General features: G+C 39.2%; 1 pseudogene; it reads left to right on the top strand.

Annotated features, from left to right (window-relative positions):
• Positions 1-3,258: 3,258 nt before the first annotated feature.
• LOC101657096 lies at positions 3,259-7,854 on the top strand (annotated as a pseudogene).
• Positions 7,855-8,079: the final 225 nt, after the last annotated feature.

Here is an 8,079-nt window from a genome sequence, read left to right as displayed (position 1 = left end):
CAAGGTTTCAGGGGGGAGGTGGGAGCGGGGAAGGAGGAGAAAAATGAGGAGCTGATACCAAGGGCTCAAGCAGAAAGCAGGTGTTTTGAGAATGATGATGGCAACAGATGTACAAACGTGCTTGACACAATTGATGTATGTATGGATTGTGATAAGACTTGTATGAGCCCCTAATAAAATTATTTTTAAAAAGATCAAAAGACAGATGTGTTTCATTTAATTAATTTGATTCACAAGACCTCTTTAGATATTGAAAAGCAGAGTTGTTACTTTGAAGACTAAGGTGCACCTAACCCAAGGCCTGGTATTTTCAATTGTCTCTATGCATGTGAAAGTTGGACATTCAATAAAGACAACTGTGTTAGTCTGGGTAGACTAGAGAAACAAATACATAGACAGTCATCTATGTATAAGAAAGAGCTTTATATACAAGAGCAGCTGAATATTGAGAAAATATCACAGCCCAGTGCAGGTCAAGTCCATACGTCCGATACTAATCTATAAATTATCCCATATGTCCGATACTAATCTATAAAGCCCTCTACAGACTCATGAAACACATGCAGTGATGCAGAATACAAGAAGATCACAGGCCAGTGGGTGGGAAGGCTTGTGGATCCAGTGGCATTGTAAGCATCTCAGTGTTGGCAGGGGTCTCAGTGTGGCTTCTCCAGCTCAGGGTACTAGCGTAGTTCCATGTGTCTTGTCAGCTGCAATGATTCCCAGGGAGTGAGTCTAGAGAAAGAGTGTCTCCCACCTCCAAGGAGGAAAAACAGGAGTTCCCAGAATCCTCAGGAGAAGGCCATGCCCACACAGAGGCCTCATTGACAATATCTGATTGACAGGCTATACTCCACCCCTACACTCTTAATCCTCAATCTGACACCAGATTATGTAACTACCACAATGACTGATTAAGAATTGACACATTTGTATTGTGGTGCTGGAGAATATTGAAGGCCCCATGAACTGATAAAGGGACAAACAGATCTGTCTTGGAAGTAGGGCCAGAATGCTCCTTAGAACATGGTGAGACTTCATCTTACATATTTTGATATATTGTCAGGAGAGACCGGTCCCTGGAGAAAGACATCGTGCTTAGTAAAGTGGAGGGATACTGAAACAGAGAAAGACTCTCAATTAGATGGATTGACACAGTGGCTGCAACAATGGGGTCAAGCATAGGTACAATAGTGAGAATGATTCATTCTGTGGTGCATAGGGTCGCTATGGGTAGGAACCAACTCAATGGCGCCTAACAAGAACAAGTGAAATGTGTGACTAGCTAATATTTTGGCCTTCACTACCATATGACATGTTTTTCTCATTGCAATTCAAAGCACAGCTTCAAAGCCATCAATTGTATGACCCATGTTTTCACAAGGAATGGGATGTTTATCCATGTCCCAAAGACTTTTGAGAATCTATGGGAATGGCTATATTCCTTACTGAGAACATGATAAACACATGCTTTGGTCATCACATAGACAGCCTACTGCTCATTCTATCATGTTGCAGATTCTGTAATTATGTTTGAAAGCCTGGGACTTCACCTGATATAGGTAAAGGAAACACTTTCAGGTCAACACTAGTTCTCAACCATGTTACTGATCTTAGTTGCTATTGAGTGGCATCTGATTCATGAACACCTTATGAATAGTGAATGAAACATTGCCTGACTCTGCTCCATCTTCTTGATCATTAGTGAGTTTTGAGTTCGTTGTTGCAATTATTGTGTCAATTCATTGCCTGGAGTGTTCCCTTATTATTGATTCATAACTTTATCAATTATGATGTATGTTTCTTGCAGTTGATCTTTGTTGTTCACATGTACAAAGTATGTAGTTAGTCTTGAAACATATACTGTGGTTTGTTAACAGCTGAGAATACTTTTCTGGGTTTATGACAAAATTCATACTATAAGATACTTCTTTGATCTTCTTGTTGTTTGGTGCCATCGACTCAGGTACCAACAAGCCTAAAATACAAAACAAGTTCTGGTCCTATACCATCCTCACAATTGTTCTTTTGTCTGAGCCCATTGTTGCAGCCACTGTGTCAATCTATCTAGTTGAGGGTTTTTCTGTTTTTTTGTGCTGTCCCTTTACTTTACCTTTTCTAGGAACTGGTCCTTATAACATGTTGAAAGTTGAAAGGAAGCCTCCCCATATTGCTCTAGGAACATTTTAGCTATACTTCTTCCAAGACAAATTTGTTTGTTCTTTTGGCACGCAAGGTACTTTCAATATTCTTCACCAGTTCCATAATTCAAATGCCTTGCTTCTTCTTTTGTCTTCCTTAGAAAGTGATGGGAAAATCCCATGATTTGGGTCAGGTACCACTTAGTTCTCAGAGCAAAATTCTTGTCTTTCAACAGCTTACAGAGATCTTGCACAGCAGATTTAACACAACAATGCATTGCTCTCTTGTTCTGTTTGCGTCATTTTGCACAACAGCTTCTTGATCCATGTACAGTATTCCTTTGCTCGCTTCTGAGGGCTGCCCTTTGATCTACGTATAGGTTATGCAGGAGCACATGAAATGTTCTAGAATTTTTAATCTTCTTAAGCCTATCCATAGTTTGTTATGGTCCACAGGGAATTCCTTTACATAAAGCCTAAGTAATTATCTTTCTGGTACTCTTTACTTTCAGCCATGATCCATCAACATCAGTGTCAACTTGAAGATACAAAAGTGCAAGGGTGGAGTTTAGCCTGTCAATCAGGCCACAGCCTGATGTTGCCTCCTTGTCGGAATGCCTTTCTCATAAGGAGAGTCTTAAGAACCTCCCCTTCTCTCACAGCCTTCACCTTCCTGCTGGTTGACCTTGATGGCAGTCAGAGCCCTTGAGCTGCATCCACGGCCATTGGATCCACAAGACTTTGCACTCACTGGTCTCTAATATCCCTACATTCTGCATCATTGCTTGTGACTGTTTGAATCTGAAGAGGGACTTATGGACTAGTACTGGATTTATGGACTTCAGTTGGCCTAGGCTGGGATGTTTTCCTGATATTTAAAGCTTCTTGTTATAAAACTCCTTCTTACACATATATGAGTGTACTGGATTTATTTCTGTCATCAACCCAGCCTAACACAATCAGAAATAATATATCTTGTCCCAGGTCCTCTTCTGAATACTGTCTGAGCCTCTGGCAGCTCCCTGTCAATGTACTGCTGCAACCATTGTTGGATGATCTTCAGCAAAATTTTACTTATATCTGAGTGTACCCACCTTTAATTGAAATGGGTCTAAATATGGATCTCTTCCAGTCAGTTGACCAAGTAGGTATCTTAGAAATCTCATTTATTTTTTTTGAAATTTCATTTTTTTATAACTACTTATTTTCCTAGATTCATACCTTGTAAAATCCAAATTGCAATTATTAATTGATGTTTGTAGTTGTTTTGTCTCACTTTAAGTTGAGCTCCATCCTCAAATGAAGGTCCTGAAGGCTTTTTGACAACCAAATTAATTCCTTTCTGCATTAAGACCTTATTTAGCTGTAGAATGTTGAACTTTGGATGTGTACATTTGGTCATAGATTAAAGATGGAAATTTAGAGTCTGCATATTACTCTTGACTTGATGTATGCATGAGAAAGCAACAAAGTTAAAGTAACAAAAGCCTATCTTAAAAAGACCTTCAGTCACGGTAGCTCACTTGGGTGGGAAATGACCTTGGCTGCATCTTTCATGCACTTTTGCATTTGGATTAGCATGCATAATTCATACAGCAATCAGCTAACGGACTGTGGAGCTTGCAACCAGAGAGAATGTTTTTTATAAATCATTGCTGGTTAAATTGCTAGGACAATTAATAAAGCAGGAAATTATAGATATCAATTTGTAGGCAACGCATGTTCATCAAAAGCAACTAATTTCCCCCTATCTCTTAGAAAGAAACTGCACACAAAATAAACACCAGATATCATTTAATCACATTTCTTCAGAAGGGTTTACTCAAGATTGCATAACATTGTTTTTATGAATGTGTGACAGTGCTTAACGTAAGTAGTTCAATTATTTGCTTTAGAGTACTCAACAACAAAAAACCACAAAACATTCTTTGACTTAAGATACAGAAATCAAATCAGCATTAACTAATCTGTCATTTATCACCCAAATTTAAACCCACTGAGTCAATTCTGACTCAGAACAAACATATATAGGGTTTCTGAGGCTGTAAATCTATATGATAACAGACCAGCCTCATATTTCTACAGAGGAGAGGTTAGTAGGTTGGAGCCATTCATCTTGTGATTAACCCAATGCTTTAACACATTGGCCCACCAGAGTTCTTAACATCTTTCAGGAGTTCTTAAAGTGAGGAGATGTTAGGGAGTCTTGTGGATTCACAGATGGTCTATAGATTCCTCCCCAGTGCAGAGAACCTCAGCATGCACTAGTTGTGCTTTAAATGTTATTGTTTTCATTATTTATTTCCATATGGGTCACATGTAACCCAAAGAGTTTCAATTTGCCTGTTTCCTTTAGCAGTAAAGCTGTATTACTTTTAGCATATCAGCTATAAAAAAGTATAAGTTTTCACTTTTTAAAGATACACTCTTCACAACGATTTGAAACCATTATAAAATACAAGGTATGCCTTTATAACTGACTGATTGTTCAGGTAAGAGTCATCTATGTGTTGTTTTTATTAAATGGTAGAAGGCACCCAGTGTAATATCTTAATACATAGGCTATGGCATTCAAGAGCTTTTAAAACCTTAGGTCATCTCTTAATACTACAATGTTCTGAGATTATAGTAAATTACAGTAACCCAATTCTGATATTACTACTAATGGCCAAGACCCCACCAGGCAAAAAACCATGCCCAGCTCTGCTGTTTGCTGAAGGCAAAGAGAATACAAAATGGGTAGTTGAGCTGCTAACTGCAGCATCAGTGGTTTAAAACCACAAGGTGCTCTGGGGCAGAAAGATGGGCTTTCTAATCCCATGAAGAGTTACACTCTCAGAAACTCATATTGGCAATTCTAGCCCGTCCAACAGGTTTGCTAAGAGTTGGAATCAACTCAATGGCAGTGAGTTTGGTTTTTGTTTGCTTTGTTTTTTGAGATAATACAAGCTACAGCCTCGTGATTAGTTACAGAGACTAGGAATGTAATCATTATTCATATCCCCTCTTTGTATGCCTGCATCAAATATTTTGTCTTGTTCATTTAAAATATATATAAAATGTAAATGAGATTAGTGCAATTTTGTTTGTATGCGGGTTAATCACATCATGTTCCATGCAAGCACGATTTTATTATGGTCTTTGGAGATTCCATATGATTAAAGAGATGTGTATAGGTGCCAGGTTGACAAGGGTGTGCTGTAATAATTAAATTTTGTGTCAACTTGACCTGACCAGGATTCTCCAAAAAGAATTCTTTCCCCAGAAGATGCAGGTCACAGCCTATTGATGCATCCTTAAGGACGGGTCATATTTTCATATCTAGCCAAGAGAAGCTATAGAGAACTAATGCCATTTCCCCTTCCTTCCTTCTTCCTTCCTTCTTTCCTTCCTTCCTTCCTTCCTTCAAGTATAGATCCTACATCTGTTCTCTTAGGATGTGTGTCTGCAGCTCACAATATTTCCTGCTGATCCTCGTAGCTATCTATAGCATACCATCATATCTGATCTACTGATTTCAATGGCATCTGATGCCTCGAACGTAATATGTGACAACCAAACTGGACTTAACCTCTCCTATAACTGTATTATCTACCACTTGTCTGTCATTTTGTCATCCTGCGGGGGCTTGTGTGTGGCTGAAAGCAGTGTCACTGGTACTTCAAATGCCAACAGGGTCACCCAATGTGAACAGGTTTCAGCAGATCTTCCAGTCTAAGAGCAGACTACATGGAAGGAATCTGCTGCACACTTTGGAGGAAGTAGCTGCTGAAACTTTATGCACACCATTGAATCATTTTCAGATACTGAAGTCCTAATGAGTGCAAGCAAAGCATTGTCAGAGATAGGGACCGAGGATGGGCCCCTGGGATCAAAAGGCTTTCAAAATGTGATTAAGGAAAAGATGCTTTCTCAAAGTAGAGCTGACGACAGTGACGTGAGTGGAGTAAAGCCTGTGGGAATAAAGCCTTCAGGGTCTTCATTTGCTGATGGAGCACAACTCAAAATGAGAAAAAACAGCTGGAAAAACCTACTAATAATTGGAATTTGGAATATACAAAGTATGAATCTAGGAAGACTGGATGTCATAAAAATGAAATGAAACATAAAGATCAATATCCTAAATTTTAGGTGAGTTAAAATAGACCGGTATTGGCTATTTTGAATGAGAAAATCTTCTCGTTTACTCTGTTGTAAATAGCATAATCATGAGAAATGGCGTGGCATTCATTGTCAAAAAGGACATTGCAAAATCAGTCTTGAAGGACAATGCTATCTGTGATGGGAGTATTTCTCTCTGCCGTCAAAGAAATCCCATCAATACAACTATGATTTAAATTGATACAGCAACCACCAAAGCTAGTGATGAAGAATTTGAAAAATACTACCAACAACTTTATCAAACATGCAATCAAGATGCATTGATAATTACTGGCAATTGGAATGAAAAAGTTGGAAACAAAGAGAAAGGAACACTAGTCCGAAGATATGGTCTTGCTGATAATAATGAGCCTGGAAATAGGATGATAGAATTATTCAAGATCAACTTGTTTCTAGCAAATATCTTTTTCAACAATAAAAATGGTGACTACACACAGGGATTTCGCCAGATGAAATACACAGAAATCAAATTGATCACATCTGGGAAAAGAGATGGCAGAGAAGCTCAATATCAGCAGTACAAACCAGATCAGGAACTGACTATGGAACAGAACATCAATTTCTCATCTGTAAGTTCAGGTCAAAGCTAAAGAAAATTCAAGCCAGTTCAAGCGAGCTAAAATATGACAGTGAATCTGGCCCACCTGAATTTGGAGAACATCTCAACAGATGCGATGTTTCTTTTCCTCTCACTGGCTGCGAAGAATTGGCTTGTGGGTCTCAAGGACCCGAAAATTGAGTAGTTCACTGAGTTCCAGAGAGTATGTCCTGAGACGTTAGCTGCCTTCACCACACCACAAAAGGAACATATCAAGTTACTCCACAAGCTCTGTGAGTACCATTTTGATCATCATTGGAAAAAGAGAAAGACGGAAAGAAGTGGAGAGGCTCATGAACATTTGAAGAAGCCAAAAACGATCATTGGTCTGAAGGTCAAGCTCAACCATAAGCAGCATCAGGCTGAGACAGCACAGGAGCATAAAAAGAGAAGCACCAAACAAAAGCATGATGAGAGGACTCCCCAAGGGGCAGTGCCTGCCTATCCAATGGAAAGAGGCCTGGTCCTGAGCTAAAGCATTTACCAATATGATTAACCAAAACAACGCGAGAAAGTGGGGAAATGGGAATTCCCTCTCCCCAGTCTGTGCCCTGGGGAAACTGAAGGACTAAAAGTTATTCGAACAGAAAAGAGGGAAAAGGAAGCAGGGAAAAAGGATGGTGACTAAAGTCTACTTTGTTGTCAGTGGCTTTACAGGGAAACCACCAAAATATGAGTGATTCATCAGACCAAAGGCCTTATGTTTCAAAAAAAGCACATGTTACACACCCTGAACTTAAAGCCACCTTTTGCTTACCAATACTTGTTGTAAAGAAGAACCCATTGTCCCCACTGGATACAACATTGGGCATTATTATCAATGGTCTGGCATTGAAGTGAGTGTAAGAGAGCAGGGCCTGGTGACACGGAGGCATGGTGATTTAGGGGAAATACACCCAGGTTACAAAAAATCCTGGAAATGATGGATGCATAAATACAGTCTTACTGGTTTGATGGCAGTTCATGCAAGTAACTCCCTTTCTTTCTGAGGATGACAAACCAATCAGGAAAGCCAGCATTATTACCGATGTTTCTGAGTCCCACTTGACAGTTTACATGTCTGAAGTCAGCAAGAGAACTATTTATAAGAAAAACAAAATGTTAAAGTGGGCCATTGCAAAAAGAAAGAAATAACAGATTGGACGCATTGAGCCCCAATAACAGAAGACTTGATAAGCT

This window comes from Echinops telfairi, unplaced genomic scaffold (genome assembly GCF_000313985.2).
Source record: "Echinops telfairi isolate 266 unplaced genomic scaffold, ASM31398v2 ScPeMD7_4;HRSCAF=17, whole genome shotgun sequence".
NCBI classification, from domain to species: Eukaryota; Metazoa; Chordata; class Mammalia; order Afrosoricida; family Tenrecidae; genus Echinops; species Echinops telfairi.
The sequence above is the reverse complement of the archived record's forward strand: the minus strand, read 5'-3'. Positions and strand labels throughout refer to the sequence as shown.